We start from the raw sequence: 24356 nt of genomic DNA, 5'->3' as shown, positions 1-24356 counted from the left end.
TTCAAAATCTGTCTCCTCTCGACGATGGGGGCACATGTTGTAGCGGCCGCTTCGAAGGTAAGAAACGCCTCATCGTTTCTGGAATGTGGCTGTCGGCGGGTGCAGCTGCCTCTGAGCTGACAGACACTCCTCTGCAACCGTCGCGAACGTCGGACGGCTACGTCCTCTCAAAGAACAGCCCGACACTGCAGTGTTCCTGCTATCTCTTTATCTTAAGCTATACATTGTTGACTCTATGAAGGAGGTAATCCCAACATTAAAACGTTTCAACAGTCAAATTCACTAAAAAAGTGCTGAACTTCCATGTAATTTGCCTTTACACACAGTCTGTTAAATAGCGTTTATGTGTGTAGCACCTACACACTGGTGTACACATTCTATCTTCTGGCTTACGCGGGAATCGGTTTTACAATGCAACATGATAATTGTGGGATAAAGATTTACTCGAGACTGTGGACAAATGACCCACGCGACAATGCAGAGGAAACTGCTAGACTGCGGCAAGAGTGGCAGTTTCTTTTATTCCTCAAAGACGCTGATTTTCACCATAAATGTCTAATTCACGAACATTCCAATCTTTGCTATTTTATGTAGTATTGTGTCTGCAGCTTTGTTAATAAATGACAATAATCTGAGTATTTTGAAGAGATGATGTTCGGTATGTGGGGCGCTCAACTGCGTGGTTATCAGCGCCCGTACAATTTCCCAACTTTTGCTCAGTCCAATATCGCCACTTTCTTGGATGATGATGAAATGATGAGGACAACACAAACACCCAGTCATCTCGAGGCAGGTGAAAATCCCTGACCCCGCCGGGAATCGAACCCGGGACCCCGTGCTGAGTATTTTGAAGATAACATTATTGTACTTTTGTTTAATTATTAGGCTATTAGGATTTTGTGCTCTTACATTACTCTTGGAAATGGCCAGGTGATACGGGAAGATTTCAGTTAGATTATATCATGGTCAGGTAGAGATTCGGAAATCAGATTAAGAGATTAGTCAGGAAGAATTAATACGCAAAGTAGTAGGATACGGAAGTACTAAGGAATGACGAGATACGCTTGAGGTTCTCCTAGGCTATAGACACGGCGCTGTGGAATAGCTCAGTAGGCACCACAGTCGAAGGGGCATGGACATCTCTAAAAAGGGCAGTCGCAAAAAAATATAGCTATAAAGATGGTAACTGCGAAGAAACCATGGGTAATAGAACAAATACTTTAGTTGACCGAGGAAGAAGAAAGTACAAAAATGTTCAGGGAAATTCAGGAATACAGAAATACAAGTCGCTGGGGAATGAAATAAATAGGAAGTGCAGAGAAGCTAAGACGAAACGGCAGCATGAAAAATGTGAAGAAATCGAAAAAGAAGTGATTGTCGGAAGAACTGATTTAGCATATAGGAAAGTCAAAACAACCTTTGGTGAGATTAAAAGCAAGGGTGGTAACATTAAGAGTGCAATGGGAATTCCACCGTTAAATGCAGAGGAGAGTGCGAATAGGTGGAAAGAGTACACTGCAGGCCTCTATGACGGTGAAGATTTGTCTGATGTGATAGAAGAAGCAACAGGAATGGATTTAGAAGAGATAGGGGATCCAGTACTAGAATCATAATTTAAGAGAGCTTTGGAGGACTTAAGATCAAATAAGCAGAAGGGATAGACAACATTCCATCAGAATTTCTAAAACCATTGGGGGAAGCGGCAGGAAAACGGCTTTCAAGTTGGTGTGTAGGACGTATGAGTCTGGCGACATACCATCTGACTTTCGAAAAAATATCATCCACACAGTTCTGAAGACTGTAAGAGCTGACAAGTGCGAGAATTATCGTACAATCAGCGTAACAGCTTATGCATCCAAGTTGCTGAGAAGAATATATACAGGAAAACGGATAAGAAATTGAGGAGGTGTTAGATGACGATCAGTTTGGCTTTAGGAAAGGTAAAGTCAGCAGAGAAGCAATTCTGACGCTGCGGTTGATAATGGAAGCAAGACTAAAGAAAAACCAAGACACGTTCATAGGATTTGGCGAATGTAAAAAGCGTTCGACGATGTAAAATGGTGCAAGATGTTCGAAATTCTGAGAAAAATAGGGATAAGCTACAGAGAGAGACGGGCAATATGTTACATGAAGAAGAGTCAAGAGGGAGTAATGAAAGTAGACAACCAAGAACGAAATTCTCGGATTAAAAAGAGAGGGATGTAGTCTTTCTCTCATACTGCTCAATCTATACATCGAAGAAACAACGATGCAAATAAAAGACAGGTTCAGGAGTGGAATTAAAATTCAAGGTGAACGGATATCAATGAGACGATTTGCTGATGATATTGCTATCCTGAGTGAAAGTGAAGAAGAATTATAGGATCTGCTGAATGGAATGAACAGTCTAATGAGTACTGAATATGGATTGAGAGTAAATCGAAGAAAGTAATGAGAATTAGACGAAAGTAATGAGAATTAGCAGAAATGAGAACAGCGAGAATGTTAACATGAGGACTGATGGTTACAAAGTATATGAAGTTAAGGAATTCTGCTACCTAGGCAGCAAAATAACCAATGACAGACGGAGCAAGGAGGACATAAAAAGCAGATTAGCACTGACAAGAAGAGCATTCTTGGGCAAGAGACGTCTACTAGTATCAAACATAAGCCTTGATTTGAGGAAGAAATTTCTGAGAATATGAGTTTGGAGCACAGTATTGTATGGACGTGAAACATGGACTGTGGGAAAACCAGAAGAGAAGAGAATCGAAGCATTTGAGATGTGGTGCTACAGACTAATATTGAAAGTTAGGTAGACTGATAAGGTAAGGAATGAAAAGGTTCTTCTCAGAATCTGAGAGGAAAGAATATGCGAAAAACACTGACAAGGAGAGGGGACAGGATGATAGGACATCTGTCAAGGGATCAGGGAATAACTTCCATGATACTAGGGGGAGCTGTTGAGGGCAAAAAATGTACAGGAAGACAGACTGGAATACATCCAGCAAGTATTTAAGGACGTAGGTAGCAAGTGCTACTCTGAGATGAAGAGGTTGGCACAGGAGAGAAATTCGTGACGGACCGTATCGAACCAGTCAGAAGACTGACGACTCAAAAACAAAAGAAAACATTACTCTATTTCTCCTGGCAACTATACCAGCATTACCGTCACTAATCAACTATGCCTTCGGACAAGTACCCATTATCTCAGGTAAATGTACGCTTCTGTGCTCACATTCTACGAGTAGTAAGCAAATTGTCGCGGATAATATAGATGGCTTATAAGACTCATTCTCACGAGTAATACGAAACGCAACGTGCACCTAGGCATAAAGGGACAGTCTATGTTAACATTCCCCCTTTTCAGAAATGCTTTTCTTGCTGTAGCCTCTTCACTCCCAATGTCCTAAATAGTTTTGCTGTCCAAACAGCAGAACTCCTCTGATCGTTTCAGCTGCTTATTTTCTAATTTAATATTCCCTCCATCTACTCACTGCTATTGTTCTGTATATTCTCGCCTCTTTGACGAAAACCGCTCGATTCTCATTTTCTCGATGTACGAAACACTTCGTCCTTTGTTTCCTTGTGCGTCGACCTTCTTCATAAACCTTTGGTATTCAATTTTTCGTTCTCCGGTTCTTCCGTCTTCCTCTTCATAAGACTCTTCTCCGATGTTTCATCTTAAAATGTAATGACTCGTTACAGCAATGACACGGTGATGACTCTCTGGACGATTGTTAATTACCTTTTTTGACGGTATTCAGATAACTGTGTCAGTCTAACTGTTTCTTCAAATCATCTCTACTTCTTCTTGTGCTATACACCTCACTGCTGGTCTTTTTTTTTTTTTTACATGTAATTCATTTTCGATTCCATAATTTCCGAAAGTGAAAACTCCCTCGACCACAAGACGAGACAAAAATGCATTTCATCCCTCTCAGAGTTCTAACTTTCAACTACCTGCATATTACTTTTTTTTTAATTACGCAGATATAACTTTACCCCGCTTGCTCATGGCAGTTTCTACTTACGGGTTAGATCGCACGGAATTTACATTTGATCGTACATGTACCGTGACAAACATACGTACAGGGTGACAGTTATATGAAATAAAATCGTCAGAAGTTCTGAACGGTTTGCGTTAGAACGTTCAAACTGCGCTGTTGGCCACGGGGCAAGATGGGAATTAGTATGCGCTGTGTGGTTTGGTTTAGAGACGAACCCCACTTCCACTTGATAATTGAATGAAGACCCTAAGCTGTCGACAGGCGTTGATATACGTACATCAACGGGGACTGTTGAAAATGTGTGCCCCGACAGGGACTCGAACCCGGGATCTCCTGCTTACGTGGCAGACGCTCTATCCATCTGAGACACCGAGGACACAGAGGATAGCGCGACCGCAGGGATTTATCCCTTGCACGCTCCCAGTGAGACCCACATTCCCAACTTAATGTCCACACACTACAGGGCTATTACAAATGATTGAAGCGATTTCATAAATTCACTGTAGCTCCATTCATTGAAATATGGTCACGACACACTACAGATACGTAGAAAAACTCATAAAGTTTTGTTCGGCTGAAGCCGCACTTCAGGTTTCTGCCGTCAGAGCGCTCGAGAGCGCAGTCAGACAAAATGGCGACAGGAGCCGAGAAAGCGTATGTCGTGCTTGAAATGCACTCACATCAGTCACTCATAACAGTGCAACGACACTTCAGGACGAAGTTCAACAAAGATCCACCAACTGCTAACTCCATTCGGCGATGGTATGCGCAATTTAAAGCTTCTGGATGCCTCTGTAAGGGGAAATCAACGGGTCGGCCTGCAGTGAGCGGAGAAACGGTTGAACGCGTGCGGGCAAGTTTCACGCGTAGCCCGCGGAAAATTGGCTCATGCCACAACTGGAGACCGACAGCGCCGACTTCATCTTTCAACAGGATGGTGCTCCACCACACTTCCATCATGATGTTCGGCATTTCTTAAACAGGAGATTGGAAAACCGATGGATCGGTCGTGGTGGAGATCATGATCAGCAATTCATGTCATGGCCTCCACGCTCTCCCGACTTAACCCCATGCGATTTCTTTCTTTGGGGTTATGTGAAATATTCAGTGTTTAAACCTCCTCTACCAAGAAACGTGCCAGAACTGCGAGCTCGCATCAACGATGCTTTCGAATTCATTGATGGGGACATGATGCGCCAAGTGTGGGAGGAACTTGATTATCGGCTTGATGTCTGCCGAATCACTAAAGGGGCACATATCGAACATTTGTGAATGCCTAAAAAAACTTTTTGAGTTTTTGTATGTGTGTGCAAAGTATTTTGAAAATATCTCAAATAACAAAGTTATTGTAGAGCTGTGAAATCGCTTCAATCATTTGTAATAACCCTGTACATTTGGATGGGTTCGGCAATAAGCAAAACTGGCGCATTTGGGGGACTGAGAATCCGCATTTCACGATCGACAAGTCTCTTCATTCTCATCGGGTGACTGTATGGTGTGCAATGACCAATCACGGAATTATCGGTACGATATTGCTTAGTGGCTCGGTGACTACCGAATGATACATAAAGGTTTTGGAAGACGATTTCATCCCCATTTTCCAAAAGTGACCCTGATGTCGACAAGATGTGCTTCATGCAAGAGGGAGCTCGACGCCGTCGAAGCAGGAGAGTGTTTGGATGCTCTTGAGGAGGAATTTGGGAACCGCATTCTGGCTCTGGGTTATCCAGAGACCACTGGCATGGACCTCGATTGGCCGCCATGTTCTCCGCATCCGAACACATGCGACCCCTTTTTGTGGGGCTTGTAATGGTCGCCTAGTCGTAGATATTGCTAATTGCTATAATCGCACTATTTCACTCCCATTTACGGAGCTTGTTAGCACTTGATGTTAGGTTGGCGCCATTAAAATGCATTATAGTAATCACTGCTGCTTGCTGGATCGCTGCTGTGTCTCGATGTTGATGCTGGCTCTAAATCTGGTTGTCTAGGGTTAAAAATATGAGGTCCCGTGTTTTTTATGTGCTTTTGTTGATAAAGAACGAGCGAAACCAACAAATATGTAAACATAAAATATTTATTTCTCTGGCGGCCTTCTTAATTCCACTGTCCACCAAAGACCATGACACAACACAAAGTAGTACTTCCTTTACATGTTCTTTGCATTGTTTATCCACCTAAAACATAACACAGAAACACACTTCACCAAAGTGACATTCCGACTGCGCCCCCAACCTTCTTGCTACTTGTATTTATAACATTGTCAAAGAACTACTAAAAAGAGATATAGTTTATAAGTCACATGTACATCTGTTATCATAATTTGTGCAGAAAATTTATTAATTTGCATCGAGTGACATAATTTAACATGTTATTAAAATGACAAACAGATTTGTTGACTTGACAGAATAATTCTTTGTTACAAAAAGGACGTTTTTTAGAAGTTTGTCAATTGACTTCTCTAATTTGCATAAATAAGTAAATAACCTGAATTATTAAGAATTACATTGGTTTTCGTCTAAAATAGGATTGATTTCGTGAATACTGAGTAAAAACGCTCCTAGTGAACAAATAGGTTTCACTGGGTGATTTTTATTTAAGGAGATCCAAAATACCTAAGTTGGCCACTATTTTTCGTACTTCATATTAATTATTTAAGATGAACTTAGTGTTTTTACATGATGACATTTGCTGTATCAGTGATCAAGTGATATTAACTTTTGTGTGGGTCAGTTATTCAGTATAATTTAATGGGTTGACTGTTTATGGAGACATGTTATGCAGTCATTGTTAACATACACAATAACTTTTCTATAATCATAAATACTCATTAAACTGGTTGAATTTGGAGGGTATCGCATACTTCGGCAAAGTAAAGCCTTTAATATGTTCCGTTACAGGCTGTAGCAAACTCAAGATTTACAGCAGCAAGCCCAAAACCGTTTCTGAGCTGAAAGCAAGTCATTCAGGAGGTCAGCGATGGTTTCGATATTGAATAAAGCGCGTGCACTCCGTAGTTTGTAACTAATTTACGGTATTTTTCCCATATAGTGCAGTCATTATCATCATGTATATACATAGCATTTGATTCCAAAAAATAATTAAAACGCAGATTATATTTGAACTTGTATTAAAATCTTGAATCGTAGGTAAAAGATACTACGCTAATTAGAATGGAGAAAATCTCTTTCGCAGCATCACTTGACAACTGACCTATAGCGGCTGTGTTCAAAATTTTAATTCTGACTAAGTTTTAGAGTGCGGCGGGACCACGGTTTTCACCTTCAACGCAGTCATTTTGCTTCCGCCACATTCGCGAGTAACACAATAAAGGAACAGGGCAAACAATGGCCAACCACTACACACACGTTTGCGGAGAATTTATGAATGCTGTAAAGAAAATTTGTGGGACCTCAGGAGAAATACTGGCAACGCTAGTAGGTTGGCATTTCTCCGGTGACAAGTCAGCTCAGGGTGAGAGGCGTAAAAGAAACGCTCGCCAGAGCTCTGGGACTAATGGCTGGGTCGCCTTATGTGGCGGTAGACGCCGCCTGAGAGCCATCTCGGGGAAGGAGCGGCGGCTTTAGGCGGTGGCGAGGTGCTGCCGGGTGCTCCACGGGCTCGCGCAGGAAAAGCCGACGGCGTGGCAACTTTCCAAAGAGGACCTCTCACGCCACCCGGTTGACAAAGTTGTCGCGTAGTTTTAGACGCATAGTTATTTTGTTTTTAATTTCATTTTGTGGAGCGACATATACGAAGCCGTTTAAATAAAAAAAGAACCAGTCATTCTCAAGGATGGTACAAAAACTTTGTGATCTGATCTCTTGACTCTCGTAGCCGTTTGTAGTTAAAGATGGAAAAGCTAACACCCAAACCTCTGGGTGTCAGACACTCAGATCGGTACCAAACATTGTGTGCAGACAGAGTGAGAACCAAAACTCCGATTTAGTCCGTGCTCTGTGCTGTCGTCCTGCAGGACGGTCGTAAAGATCAATTAAAAATAACATTGAACCGTGACTTTACTTTCAAAATCTTTTCTTAAAGAATTTACTTTATTTGCTAGCGATTCATCAAGAACATTAACACATTTAATCACACTAGGTGAGCGTGGAAGTAGTTGCCAGGGAGTAGCTGATGAAAATGAAATTACCTTTAACAAATGAGAATTTTATTCATAAAAGCCTTTTCAAAAACAGATGAAATATTTATAAGTACAAAAGCACCCTCGAAATATCAAGTTACAATTTTATTTAGAGGCAGAAAGAACAATATTGACAGTATGAGCCTTCGGGCTGAGAAGCTTGCTGCTCCCTTTCAACACGGCCGTAGTCACGACAGCTCACAACAACCTCTCAAAGACTACACTGGTGTAAATCTGCAGTACACCAGATTACTTTAAACTAGAAATTTTGACAACTCACACAAACACATTAACTATGCACACTGTAAGAGGGATGGAAATGGTACAAACACTCACACTAAGAAATTATTTGCCACCGAAAGTGCAATTTGTTTTTTTTTTTAAAGGGACTCTTATGTTGGAAGGGCAACGATCTTTCCGCAGTAGACACACCGGTTCCCGTGAAATCACCGAAGTTAAGCGCTGTTGGGCGTGGCCGGCACTTGGATGGGTAACCAGCTAGGCCGCCATGCGCTGTTGCCATTTTTCGGGGTGCACTCAGCCTCGTGATGCCAATTGAGGAACTACTCGACCGAATAGTAGCGGCTCCGGTCAAAGAAAATCATCATAACGAGCGGGAGAGCGGTGTGCTGACCACAAGCCTCTCCTATCCGCATCCTTAACTGAGGATGACACGGCGGTCGGATGGTCCCGATGGGCCACTTGTGGCCTGAAGACGGAGTGCTTTTTACGGTGGAAGGGTGGCAACTTTATAAAAATGACTATTTAAATAAAACCCATGAAATTCACACTTACATAAAATGTACAACATGCTCTACATTTACACATCGCAAGATGATAGGCAAGATAAAAACATATTTCAGGAATTCGGCCTTCACACCTTAAATTCCATAAATTCGTTAACATCGAAACCGACAAACATGACAGAGGCAGCTATTAACGTATGGCAGATTGACCGGGGGATTACCGAACAACCCAAACCGCACATTGCTCTAACCCGCCCCTACTCCACAAGGGAAAAAGGGACCACCCAATTCACAATAACCACCTTCCCGCGGGTGGGCCAACGGAGAAGAATCGTGGGACGACCCCAAAACAAAGCGGCTGGTGACCTCACCAAGAAAACAAGTAGAATTTAACAAGTAAATGAAACAACATATCTCCAGTCACTTAACTTCTAATAAACTGCGATTTCTGGCGAAGACCTGGCGCAGCACCCCCAACGCTCTCCCGAACCGTCCGCTGCCAGCCGCTTCAACGGACGCAGGAAGGCGCGCCGATCTCCCGTCTCACGGCGTCGCAGCTCGCCCCGGCCAGCCCGATGTCGTGGTTTCACTCCTGTTGCTCTCGTGTCAACCGCGAAGCCACTACCCCTTTCTGTACGGCGCGGCCCACTGGACTCACATGGGGACCTCACATGCGCCGACGCTCAAGGCGGACAAGTCATCTCGTGTGTCAGTACGTGACCGACCAACCGACAGATCCAACCGCCAATGACCGTTGCCCGAGCAACTCGAGCAGACTGGCGGCCTAACGCGCAGATTCAGATGCATGAACTCAGCCCCGACCGGGTGACCACTAGCTGAGCTCTATTACTGGTGGAGTGGCAAGACTCTCATTTTCTGGCTTAAAGTTTGATCCAAACGACAGACATACTCGCACTGCGACGACAGACAGATACTCACTGCCGCACCAATGCGAACGAGAGACAGACCAGCAACTGGTGACGCGTGACTGACCTAGCCGAGCTGATAGCGCCCCTTAAATGCACGTGAACAGGCAACCTTTCCGCTTTCCCACCAGAGGGAGACATCAATGCTGCGATTGCTACAGCGGCGCTACCGCCAGAAACGGAGGGCGACTGCTTCACACAACGGGCTGCAGCGCGCTCTTCAAATTTTACCACGGCTCAAACGTCAGAACCATGGAGCACAGGAAAAATATAACTAATTAGTACAGCTTCCGTGGGGAGGATGGCAGAGCGTTAGATCGTCGTACCAAGGGTCTTAGGTGCATATTCCAATGATGAAATTTTTTATACTGCATTATATGTGAAATTGTTGTATGGGACTATTAATACATCCGCTCGTGTGATGCAATTGTTTCTTTAATCTACTGTTCCGATTGTTTATATTTATTCTGTGGAACTACAAATACACTAGTTGCTTCATCACGAGTGGTGTCTGTTCTGACGTACATATCCGACGGGACACCACTCCTATCTATACAAATATACTCTATAGGTTTGCTACTTTCAACTAAAGAAGCGAAAGCAGACCACCAAAAGAACGTTGCAACAAACTCCGAAAAATCCCATATAACAGTTTCAATCGCAGTCACTTAAAATAAACTGTCATCCGTGGGGTTTGAACGCGGGACCTTTGACACAACAACGTCACGCTCTATTTTTTTTCTTTTTTACTTTTCTTTTTTTAACATGTCAATTTGGTTTATTTGTCACCACAGCGTACAAACTAATGCCACGTATTACACAACTTTTTACATTCATACAAACTGTATTGTGCAGATTACAACTAATTACAGTATTAATATTCAGCCAGTCATAAATTACTCATTTTGTGTCTATGTATAATCATAATCGTCTCATGGCGCGTCAAGACTTTGGGCTTCTCGTTGCGCTGACCGTCGTCCAGGCGAAGATTCAGTACGGGGAAGGAGAATTCCCGTTCCGCGCGAACAACAGTTGTTAGTTTGTGTATCAAATGTTCTGCCGAGGTACAGCTATAAATATGTTACCTTCGGGCTGGATTCGAACCGGTGACCTATCGATTTCTGCTTACAGAACTTCTACAGTCCACCTAAATTCTTTATTAACCCACCCACGAGAGATTTGTGTGTGTGTGTGTGTGTGTGTGTGTGTGTGTGTGTGTGTGTGTGTGTGTGTGTCTGTGTCTGTGTGTGAATTCCTAAGGGACCAAACTGCTGAGGTCATCGTTCCCTAGATTTACATCCTACTTAAACTACCTCAAACTGACTTACGCTAAGAACAACACACACACACGCACACATGCCCGAGGGAGGAATCGTACCTGCGGCGGGAGGGGCCGCGCAATGCGTGACATCGAGCCTCAAACCGCAAGAGATCTGTAAGACTATCACTCACAGATACTCTTTTTCTGTGTTCCGTACTTCTGGTGTTACTTTTAATTAAGTTTACACGTGTTCTGCTGGACGACAGCACATAAGGCGAACTAAATCGCTGTTTTGGTTGATACTCTATCGACACGCAACGTTAGGTACAGATCTGAGTGTCTGATACCTGGAGGTTTCGGTGTAAATGAGCGCAGTCAAATGTAGCCAGAAGTGCTGACCGTATCAGTATACGACTTTCAGTAAGTTATAGACAAAAATAAGGCGAATTTTGATGACGTGCCCAAATAATTGCTTAACGTTTAAAGCTGCCGAGTTATGATACCGTTATTGTTTTTAATGGACCTACACTGCCGGAAAAGAAAGTGCCTCACCTTCAAGGACTATGTCCAGTAGCACCAGAGTGTAACATGTGGATATTGAGGGGCTGTAGCGATTCATTTATCATGGTCATTGTCGTCTCAGGTGCCTTGTCACGGTCCGTGCGGTACCCCCTGCCCCCCCCCCCCCCTTCCGTCGGAGGTTCGAGTCTTCCCTCGAGCATGTGTGTGTGTGTGTGTGTGTGTGTGTGTGTGTGTGTGTGTGTGTGTGTGTGTGTTGTTCATAGCGTAAGTTAGTTTAAGTTAGATTAGGCAGTGTGCAGACTTAGGGACCGATGACCTCAGCAGTTTGGTCCCATAAGACCTTACCACAGAGTTACAATTTCCATTAGCTGTCTCGTCGTATATAACTGACAACGTACCGTGTAGGGTTACTTTATCCGTTATTACAGCGCTTAATACTTTCCACAATCTTTCCAATAGTGTCCGGTACGCTAAATACGGATTTTGTCCACTTAGTGCAGGAGTATAATGAATAGTTACTGCCGGGTTCTGGGGAGAGTGGGAGGGGAAACGGCACCAGTTAACCCTGCTGAATATCAGCGGGCATTAAAGCATACTGGCCGAGCAAACCCTCCTTATTTACAATGAACCACGACGCAATGAACAATGCGTAGCAGGGAGCAACTTTGTCATACTGGCAGAGTAAATATATGATAAAAACTGTTTTATAAGCACGCTAGAGTCCAAACTGTTTCCGTAAACATCTGCGTTTATTTCACTTCTCCTAAAATTACAAGAAAACACCAACTCTTCAAAAATGAGACTCACAAGCGGAGATGCACGACAGTAGCTAATCTCACTCGTAATCAGCGTTCTACATTTGACAGTAACTGAATTCGGAAAAAAATCTATACTAGAATCTTACTAATGAAGTTACGTTTCAAAATGGAGATCGCACATGAAAATTAAGCCATGGAATATATTCAGCATTAATAAGCACGTAGAAAATGTGTGTGTTTATGCGTCGGATTTGCAAGTCTGCCCCTGTTGCCAAGTTTCGAGTAAACAGGCCGTAACCAGTACTTTTAGAATATCAAAATGCCGGATTTAGTCCTCATACATTACATACAAAAATACTACTTGACACACAAAAGCCGGGAGCTGTGGCCGAGCAGGTTCTAGGCGCTTCAGTCCGGAACCACGCTGCTGCTACTGTTGCAGGTTCGAATCCTGCCTCGGGAATAAATGTGTGTGATGTCCTTAGGTTAGTTGGGTTTACGTAGTTATAAGTTCTAAGGGACTGATGACCTCAGATGGTAAGTCCCTTAGTGCTCAGAGCCATTTGAGCCATTTGACACACAAAAGCTTGAGTGCCTTAAACTTAAATCACTGCTTAACTTCACAATGGCCCCTGCAGTTGCAACTTATTTACGTACTTATCAACCATACCTCTAATATGTATTAGGGAGGCAACAGCACCAATCGCAAACAATCTATGATAGTTATAAATAAGAGTGAACCATATTACTGATACGAGGAACGTATATCGATTACAGTTCCATAAGGATTAATCATGAAAATTGGTGTTTCTACCAAAAATATAAGGTTCTTGATAGTAATTTTTGAGAACATTTTTCGAGGAGAAACAACAGTCTGGATAAAAGTACTTAAAAAAGTATTTCAAGCAGTCTCGACCGCAATAAAACATTTATTTCAATGATTAGCAATTAGCAGTCAGCAGTTGACGTTCGTGGAGTCTCAACACTTGTTCCATTCGCAATCACCACCTAGCCTCAGAGTATAAGGGTCTGAGGATGTTCACATACTGACCGAAACCGTTAATCATCGAAATAAACTTCTTAATGGGGTTGAGGGTGTTTGTAATGCATTTTTCAAGGTTCGTGATCTTTCTGCATGTGACTGAAGTGTACTCGTACTATTGTACGAGAGCTACGACCTCTGTTCAACAGCCTTTTAGAACAACAGTTTAATAATTCTATTAGTACGTGTTTGACGTCGTATATCGTATTTTGCTTCGTAAATTTTATTCAATTCGAATACTATATATGTGTTACTAATGACTTTCTCAACTTGTACAGTTTCCATGACTGTAGACGTGGTATTACTCTGATCTGGAACATGTACGTTATTTGTACAACCACAGATGAATTTTTATGATTTGAAAATCAAGCTACCGTTATGCAGATAAACATATTTAGTAACTGCGTAGTGGAACGTCTTTCTTACACATTGACCATGAGTTTGTCTCTAATTTTTGTGCCGCCGTCGTAAGTTTATGTGAGCATGGAGTTTTATATTACACGATAATCAGAGTGGTACAGGCACACAGAATTTCAAATAATCGGTTTACAGGACGTAGTTCAAATACTGATTAAAATTTTTTAACGACGAAGGCACACTTTTAAAGACGTTAAGATAATATAAACTCGTTAGAAATCAAGAGGAGGGGGTAGTAGGAAAGATTTAATGTCAGGTCGAAGCAGGTGAAAGTAGAAGAAATTTGAAAGCATCTGACAGTTGCGTTTTTATTCTGGGAATCAGTACAAGGTTTATGAGGGAGGGTATTTTTCATTATGTTGCTCTCTAAAGAAGTGGTACTTAGTGGGTTAAAGAGTATTTGTAGATTCTGGTATGACTCTTCATCTTTTCCACGAAGGTCAAAAGCTAGATGTCTGACAGATTTTTCGCAACCTTCGTTTAAATATACCTTACTTTAATCTGTCTTTATTGTGCTACTTTTCTTGAGCTAATATATATTGTATTTTTTCCTACAGTAACTACAACTACGTGCCACTATTTATGTTATTTTCTTTCTGAGCGTTTTATCCTTACTAACTTAACGCTTTTGAACAACTTTTCTTGCAGGAAGAGCCACTGAATTGCTAAAATTAAGTGCTAGTTTAGATATGTGGATGATGTGCTGATGTGCTGATATTCCCTAATGGTGTCTGTGGTTAATAAAAAAAACTGAACACTGCTGATACACCCTAATGGTATTTGTGGTTAACAAAAAAAGCTGATCAATTCACAAGCACTACAGGGGAACTCAGGTCGGAAAGAGATACTTACTCTTTAAAATTTTTTATAAAATAAGAGAACACAAGAAAACACTTGTTAAACGTGTAAAATATCACCTTGCAGTACAACCTAACATACCTTAGTTAAAAATCACTTAAAACTGTAATTTATGTAGTTTTTACAATTTCAAAGAAATTCCTGCATATTTCCCGCTCTGTATTACCCATGGGGGAGAGCAGTATAAGATAATTTTTTTGTGAAATTATTGCGTAAACGCTGAAATTATTAGGAATGTCATCTTAAAACTAAGATAAAATTGTTTAATTAACAATTTAGACTAAGAAATTAAGAATCTTCAACAAAATCGGTACTGGTAACATCAAGAGAATATTTTGAAGTCCTAAACATTGCAGATAAAGGAATAAAAGTTGATCTCCTGGAACAATTAGAAATTTTTGCTCATAAGAATAAGTCGCCAGAATGAAAGTTTTACTCTGCAGCGGAGTGCGCGCTGATATGAAACTTCCTGGCAGATTAAAACTGTGTGCCGGATCGAGACTCGATCTCGGGACCTTTGTCTTACGTGGGCAAAGGCGAAAGCCAAAGGTCCCGAGTTCGAATCTCGCTCCGGCACACAGTTTTAATCTGCCAGGAAGTTCCAATAATAAGTCTCCCAACGCCAACTTAAATGAATAAATAGAGTAACCAAATAACCCCTTCTTCCAAAATTTCCCACTTGAAAAATCAAACAACTCACTAAAAGGTCTCCCTCCCACCCACTCACTCTCTCTTCCTCCCCCCCCCCCTCCCTCTGTCTCTCCCATAATGGCACACCTACTCAACAGCCTCTTTCTCCTTCTAGTGTACACACACACACACACACACACACACACAGACACACACACATACTCTCCTCCTCCCACATATCACCTAGCTTAACAGTTCATTATTTAAATTTAAAAAAATTGTGTAATGTTTATTGTTAGTTTCATAAGTGTTGATCAATTTTAGTTAACCAATGACAAATGAAATGTGAATCGCAATTGCAGTGCCAAGATTGTAGTTGTATTAGCTTCTGAACTCATTGTTTCATAGATTTTATAAATAGCACATGTCAATTTTGCCATATTACTATATGTTACTTTACAATAGACAAATAGATACATACTGACGGCAGCGTTTATTACAAGACGTGAAGAAAGAGCTCTCTGCGCTAACACAAACTCTTTGACATAAATTTAGCCATACTCCGTGGTTTATTTACGTCTTGTAAAGCATGTGGAACGTGCTACCTGTGGCGTAAAGCGTAGTGCAATTAATGTCGCTGGAAAACGTTTATTATGTTTTCCACAATGCTGTATACACCAGTATCCACCAACGGACACTATTCAGTGTAAGTAAAGCTACAAAATCTATCTCATAATGTGAATAATTCTCGTCACACTTAGTGCTAACATGTTTCGTTTGTACAACTTGCCACAGCTACACGACTCTCACACTGCTGCAGACAATTAATAAACATGTAAAATCTGATGATGAATCGCTAGGCTGTTCGAAACCTGAAATGGAATAACGACAAACTGAAGAACAAAACAAAAGGCGACTGTTGCAGTAATTTCAAGAAACCTTTATTTTAAAGTCATTTAAAAAAATTTAGAATTCTTTTTAATGCTTAATGCCTAGTTGCTGTTACTGTTATTTTATTGAATACAATCGCTCGTGTACCAAATGTATTTTATGTTTAGCGAACAGCTCCTGTAGGGCGGTTATTGGTAAATCCTATAACCCAGTCGTGCACGGCTAGACAAGTTTCTCTGACAAATCTGTGTGGTAAGTTATTTCTTTCTGTTAATTTTATAGGTTAATGATCTGACAATGAGGTGTTTCATCGTTGGATTAAAGAGCCTGCTCTCCATTTCCTTAGATGTGCTACCAACTTGTCATCTGATTTGTCAGCTCTATAGTTGGGATTATTCCTAGCTTTTCGAAAGTATCTTCCCAACGTTGCTTTAAATGTATGGTCGCTAGTATTGCAAGAATCCGCAACTGAGTGAATAAGCATTTAGTTTCGTAAGTGCGAGTAGGCCTACTCTGGGTCGAATCTCGCTGCCGGTATTTCTTTTTTATTCCCACGTAATTCTAACGCCATAAAACATTAGTAGACTGCACAGAAAGTTGTCATCTTATCCACAATATCACTACCTAGGGTCTTCGTCTGCTTGCAAGAGACCACTGGCTCTGGCTCATTTGGACGAAGAGCGACAAAATCAGTTGATGAGCACGCACGCAAATACAAGAGTGTTGCCATAGTGCTTTTTAAGTCCAGCACACTCACGACAGCAGTATAGAAGAATTTTCTAACCGACGTCTTGAGCCATGAGTGAGGAAACAAGAATTTCTTTCGCCCCTCGGTTCATGTGGAGAGTAAAGGAATCCAGGTTTGTACGACGAAGCTTTCCAAGATGGTGAGCGTCTCCCCAGCATAGAGCATTAAAGTAATTCTCCCAAAATGTACTCAACTGTTGCAGCCTTGCACCGCTCTTTTTTTTACAGGCAGGTGTAGAACGCCATAGAACAGCTACAAAATGGAGCGTACATTATCGAACAGAACGGAGAGCTTGTAGAGAAGTTAACATTAAAATTCAATAAACCGTACAATATCTGTTGTCTGCACCAATATTCGATGATAAGCTTCGACATGCGTGGTACGCTGCGAAATTACGGATGCCCGAGAACGGTTTCTGAATGAAGACCAAGTTTGTTTTCCAGTACACGCATTGCAAAAACCACTCACATTCAAAACTTTGGCGTTCATTCCATGTGTTGTGTTTCGCAATAATTATTGCTTTCTGCATTTCTACGATAATTCTCACCTTGATAAGTACAGTACTCCGTAGATTACACATTATACGTGCCACAGATGTAGGTACAATACCATAAATAAACAAATGACGGTACTGATTTGAGTGAAAGTGCGCGCATATCTTTTATAACTTAGATCTCCTTATGAAAGAACTTTTTTCTTCATTTTTCAGGATAAAGGTTATTAAAGTAATAAATGAATCATTAAATATTGATAATTTTCACAGTCATAATGAATCTGTTGTTTGAATTACGTGGGAATGAAAGAAAACCGACAGCGAGTTTCGATTCAGAGGCCTCGGATTTCGAAGCTAAGCGATTCCTCGCTCACCTACGGATTCCTTAAATAAAAGCGACCATACAAAGCCTTTAAGCGCGCGTAAAATTTTCAAACTCGCTTTTCTCGAAAACGGCTGAGCGATACGTCTCCCTGTTTACATAGGTTGAAGCCCTCGTCGTACTCTGCACCCCCTGTCAATGTGAACCGAATCGGTAAAAGTAAGTTCGTATGGTCGGTCCTCTTGTGAGCAGCGGGCGTGTATTAAAGCGTGAGAAAGTGACGTGCAGAGAGGGGAAGACAGCGCGCGTCTTACCGTGCCAGGCGTCGTCTGCGAGATCGGCGGGGGCGGACGCTGTGGGGCGGCGTCGGTGAGTGTGGGGCGGCGTCGGTCCGGCGCGGGGCGCTGCTCTGGGCTTCGGCGGCGTCGCGCCGCCGTTTATAGCTTCCGCCACGCCGGGCGCCGGGGCGCCGCGCATGCGCGCTGACGTGGGCAGGCAACGTTTGCGCACGCCTCCGCCTACGCGTCGACACCTACACGCCCGAAGTTTCCTCGCTACCCCCTGTTAGCGGAACCATCAATCCGCCGGCCCACGTACGCGGTCAGCTATAGCACAGTTCTTCCTCTTCGTATAGTGCATCACCCACTGGTCAAGTGCCCCGTTCGTAGCCAACAAGTAGAAAATTAAAGTTATATATACTAAGATGGTATCTGTTCTTTCGGACATGTCCGAAAGAACAGATACCACCTTAGTATATATATATATATATATATATATATATATATATATATATATATATATATATATATATATATAGGAAACGCTTATATGGTTCAAATGGCTCTGAGCGCTATGGGACTTAACATCTGTGGTCATCAGTCCCCTAGAACTTAGAACTACTTAAACCTAACTAACCTAAGGACATCAGACACATCCATGCCCGAGGCAGGATTCTAACCTGCGACCGTAGCGGTCACGCGGTTCCAGACTGAAGCGTCTAGAACCGCACGGCCACAGCGGCCGGCTGGAAACGCTTAATTTCCACGTTAGAGCTCATTTTAGTTTCGTCAATATGTACTGTACTTCCTCGATTCACCGCCAGTTGGCCCAGTTGAAGGAAGGTAATGTTGACTTCGGTGCTTGTGTTGACATGCGACTCATTGCTCTACAGTACTAGCATCAAGCACATCAGTACGTAGCTTCAACAGGTTAGTATTCATCAGGAACGTGGTTTTGCAGTCAGCGCAATGTTTACAAATGCGGAGTTGGCAAATGCCCATTTGATGTATGGATTAGCACGGGGCAATAGCAGTTTTGTATCGAGACAGATTTCCAGAACGAAGGTGTCCCGACAGGAAGACGTTCGAAGCAATTGATCGGCGTCTTAGGGAGCACGGAACATTCCAGCCTATGACTCGCGACTGGGGAAGACCTAGGACGACGAGGACACCTGCAGTGGACGAGGCAATTCTTCGTGCAGTTGACGATAACCCTAATGTCAGCGTCAGAGAAGTTGCTGCTGTACGAGGTAACGTTGACCACGTCACTGTATGGAGAGTGATACGGGAGAACCAGTTGTTTCCGTACCATGTACAGCGTGTGCAGGCACTATCAGCAGCTGATTGGCCTCCACGGGTACACTTCTGCCAATGGTTCATCCAACAATGTGTCAATCCCCATTTCAGTGCAAATGTTCTCTTTACGGATGAGGCTTCATTCCAACGTGATCAAATTGTAAATTTTCACAATCAACATGTGTGGGCTGACGAGAATCAGCACGCAATTGTGCAATCACGTCGTCAACACAATTTTTCTGTGAACGTTTGGGCAGGTATTGTTGGTGATGCCTCGATTGGGCCCCATGTTCTTCCACCTACGCTCAATGGAGCACGTTATCATGATTTCATACGGGATACTCTACCTGTGCCGCTAGAACATATGCTTTTACAAGTACGACACAACATGTGGTTCATGCACGATGGAGCTCCTGCACATTTCAGTCGAAGTGTTCGTACGCTTCGCAACAACAGATTCGGTGACCGATAGATTGGTAGAGGCGGACCAATTCCACGGCCTCCACGCTCTCCTGACCTCAACCTTCTTGACTTTCATTTATGGGGGCATTTGAAAGCTCTTGTCTACGCACCCCGGTACCAAATCTAGAGACTCTTCGTGCTCGTATTGTGGACGGCTGTGATACAATACGCCATTCTCCAGGGCTGCATCAGCGCATCAGGGATTCCATGCGACGGAGCGTGGATGCATATATCCTCGCTAACGGAGGACATTTTGAACATTTCCTGTAACAAAGTGTTTGAAGTCACGCTGGTACGTTCTGTCGCTGTGTGTTTCCATTCCATAATTAATGTGATTTGAAGAGAAGTAATAAAATGAGCTCTAACATGGAAAGTAAGCGTTTCCGGACACGTGTCCACATAACATATTTTCTTTCTTTGTGTGTGAGGAATGTTTCCTGAAAGTTTGGCCGTACCTTTTTCTAACACCCTATATATACAGGGTGAGTCACCTAACGTTACCGCTGGATATATTTCGTAAACAACATCAAATACTGACGAACCGATTCCACAGACCGAACGTGAGGAGAGGGGCTAGTGTAATTGTTTAATACAAACCATACAAAAATGCACGGAAGTATGTTTTTTAACACAAACCTACGTTTTTTTAAATGGAACCACGTTAGTCTTGTTAGCACATCTGAACATATAAACAAATACGTAATCAGTGTCGTTTGTTGCATTGTAAAATGTTAATTACATCCGGAGATATTGTAACCTAAAGTTGACGCTTGAAACCTCCGACGTTCAGTTGCGTGTTGTAACAAACACGGGCCACGGTCGGCGAGCAGCATCTGCAGGGACATGTTTACGATGACGACCGTATTTACGAGTGTGGCTGTAGTACACTGTTGTGGTTTGGTCTAGCTGTCGCAGTGTCCGCATGTAGCGCTTGCTGCTATTGTTATTCTGCATTCGCCTCTGCACGCAGACCAACTGTAGTACACCGTGTTACCAGACGTCTGTGATAGTGTAGTGTTGTAGGAACTGTGACCATGGTGTATTCGAACTCTGAAAAGGCGGAGATGATATTCATCTATGGCGAGTGTCGACGAAATGCAGCTGAAGCCTGCAGGGTGTATGCAGAACGGTACCCGGACAGAGAGCATCCAACGTGCCGCACATTGCAAAACATCTACCGCCAACTGTATGCAACAGGTATGGTCGTAGCACGCAAACGGGTCCGTAACAGGCCCGTCACAGGAGAAGCGGGTGCAGTTGGTGTGTTAGCTGCTGTTGCCATGAACCCACACATGAGTACACGGGACATTGCGAGAGCCGGTGGACTGAGTCAAAGTAGTGTCATGCGCATACTGCATCGTCACCGCTTTCACCCGTTTCATGTGTCGCTACATCAGCAATTACATGGTGATGACGTTAATCATCGAGTGCAATTCTGTCAATGGGCATTAACAGAGAATGCGTTGCAGTTCTACCTGTTTACCGATGAAGCGGGTTTCACAAACCACGGGGCAGTGTATCTACGGAACATGCATTACTTGTCCGTGGACAATCCTCGCTGGCTCAGACAGGTAGAGCGACAGCGACCGTGGACTGTAAATGTATGGTGCGGAATCATTGGCGACCACCTCATTGGTCCTCACTTCATTGTGTAAGTAGGCTGTTTATGTTTTCTTACTGGCAACGTTACGTAGCGCTCTCTGTATGAAAATCACTGGCTGTGCTGTGTGCAGTCTGTGGCTAGTTTGCATTGTTGTCTGCCATTGTAGTGTTTGGCAGCGGCAGCTGGATGTGAACAGCGCGTAGCGTTGCGCAGTTGGAGGTGAGCCGCCAGCAGTGGTGGATGTGGGAAATGAGATGGCGGATTTTTGAAAAAAAAAATGGCTCTGAGCACTATGGGACTCAACTGCTATGGTCATAAGTCCCCTAGAACTCAGAACTACTTAAACCTAACTAACCTAAGGACAGCACACAACACCCAGCCATCACGAGGCAGAGAAAATCCCTGACCCCGCCGGGAATCGAACCCGGGAACCCGGGCGTGGGAAGCGAGAACGCAACCGCACGACCACGAGATGCGGGCGGATTTTTGAGTACAGAATGGATATTATGAACTGCTATGTATATTATGTTTTTTTCAACACTATTAAGGTAAATACATTGTTTGTTCTCTATTAAAATCTTTCATTTGCTAACTATGCCTATCAGTAGTTAGTGCCTTCCGTAGTTTGAATCTTTTATTTAGCTGGCAGTAGTGGCGCTCGCTGTATTGCAGTAGTTCGAGTAAGGAAGATTTTTAGTGAGGTAAGTGATTTGTGAAAGGTATAGGTTAATGTTAGTCAGGGCCATTCTTTTGTAGGGATTTCTGAAAGTCAGATTGCGTTGCGCTAAAAATATTGTGTGTCAGTTTAAGCACAGTCGTGTATAAATTTTTCTAAGGGGACGTTTCATAATTGCAATGGCCCAAACAGCTGCAACATACATCGCGTTTCTACAGAATGATCTGCCAACGTTGCTCGAAAATGTCCCACTGGAAACGCGTCGACGTATGTGGTATCAGCATGATGGTGCACCTGCACATTCCGCAATTAACACTAGGCTGACCCTTGACAGGATGTTCGACGGGAGTTTCATAGGACGTGGAGGACGCATAAATTGGACAGCCCGTTCTCCTGATCTTACACCTCTGGACTTCTTTCTGTGGAGTACGTTAAAGGAGAATGTGTACCGTGATGGGCCGGCCGGTGTGGCCGTGTGGTTAAAGGCGCTTCAGTCTGGAACCGCGTGACCGCTACGGTCGCAGGTTCGAATCCTGCCTCGGGCATGGATGTGTGTGATGTCCTTAGGTTAGTTAGGTTTAATTAGTTCTAAGTTCTAGGCGACTGATGACCTCCGAAGTTGAGTCGCATAGTGCTCAGAGCCATTTGAACCATTTTTTTGTACCGTGATGTGGCTACAACCCCTAGAGGATCTGAAAAAACGTATTGTGGCAGCCTGCGGCGACATTATACCAGATGTACTGCGGCGTGTACGACATTCATTACGCCATAGATTGCAATTGTATGCAGCAAATGATGGCCACCAGATTGAACATCTATTGGCCTGACATGTCGGGACACACTCTATTCCACTCCGTAATTGAAAACGGAAACCACGTGTGTACGTGTACCTCACCCCTCATGGTAATGTACATGTGTGTCAGTGAAAAAGACCAATAAAAAGGTGTTAGCATGTGGACGTAATGTGTTGTTCCAGTCTCTTCTGTACCTAAGGTCCATCACCGTTCCCTTTGGATCCCTACGTAATTCGGTGCTCTCCGATACACACGATCGAACAGGGGAGGAGTGGTACTCAAGCGTCAACTTTAGGTTACAATATCTCCGGATGTAATTAACATTTTATAATGCAACAAACGGCACTGATTGCGTATTTGTTTATATCTTCAGATGTGCTAACAAAAATAACGGGGTTCCATTTAAAAAAACGTAGGTTTGTGTTAAAAAACGTACTTCCGTGCATATTTTTATGGTTTGTATTAATCAATTACACTAGCCCATCTCCTCGCATTCGGTCTGTGGAATCGATTCGTCAGTATTTGATGTGGTTTACGAAATATATCCAGCGGTAATGTTAGGTGACTCACCCTGTATATATAGGTTGGTTGTTTCGGGGAAGGAGACCAGACAGCGAGGTCATCGGTCTCATCCGATTAGGGAAGGACGGGGAAGGAAGTCGGCCGTGCCCTTTGAAAGTAACCATCCCGGCATTTGCCTGGAGCGATTTAGGGAAATCACGGAAAACCTAAATCAGAATGGCCGGACGCGGGATTGATATATATATATATATATATATATATATATATATATATATATATATATATAAAAATAAAAGTCTCACCAGCCTCTTGACCATCTTCTTCTTCTGTGCGAATGCACAAACAGTGCCCGAACTCTTACGGAAATCGGCAACACGCCGCGAGTAATGAGTATAATGGGCGGGGGCACTACGAATGTAGTGCGGGACAATACGTTGAGGATGCGGGTTTCGCGGGAGGCGTGCCAGGGATAAATCCCTGCAGTCGCGCTATCCTCTGTGTCCTCGGTGGCTCAGATGGATAGAGCGTCCGCCATGTAAGCAGGAGATCCCGGGTTCGAGTCCCGGTCGGGGCACACATTTTCATCTGTCCCCGTTGACGTATGTCAACGCCTGTAAGCAGCTAAGGGTGCTCATTTCATTGTAAAATTAAAGTCGCGACAACGTCAACATCTACATCTACGTCTTACTCCGCAAACCACGTTAGGGAGTGTTGCGGAGAGTACTTTGTGTACTGTCCCAGTCGCGTATGATTTGCGGGAAAAAAGATTGCTGGTAAACCTCCGTGAGTGGGGGGGATGTACACTTCTGCCCATCAAAATTCTACACCACGAAGATGACGTGCTACAGATGCGAAATGTAACCGACAGGAAGAAGATGCTGTGATATGCAAATGATTAGCTTTTCAGAGCATTCACACAAGGCTGGCGCCGGTGGCGACACCCACAACGTGCTGACATGAGGAAAGTTTCCAACCGATTTC

General features: G+C 43.2%; 1 protein-coding gene across 1 annotated transcript in view; it reads right to left on the bottom strand.

Annotated features, from left to right (window-relative positions):
- Positions 1 to 18139, bottom strand: part of LOC126100993 (uncharacterized) — a 490542-nt gene extending 472403 nt beyond the window's left edge. The window contains exon 1 of the mRNA XM_049911660.1: positions 18059 to 18139. The gene's annotated coding sequence lies outside the window, so the exon portion shown is untranslated. The remainder of the gene's footprint in view (positions 1 to 18058) is intronic.
- Positions 18140 to 24356: the final 6217 nt, after the last annotated feature.

The sequence above is a fragment of the Schistocerca cancellata genome, chromosome 9 (genome assembly GCF_023864275.1).
Source record: "Schistocerca cancellata isolate TAMUIC-IGC-003103 chromosome 9, iqSchCanc2.1, whole genome shotgun sequence".
In the NCBI taxonomy this organism is placed as follows: Eukaryota; Metazoa; Arthropoda; class Insecta; order Orthoptera; family Acrididae; genus Schistocerca; species Schistocerca cancellata.
This window is presented reverse-complemented; position numbering and strand designations above follow the sequence as displayed.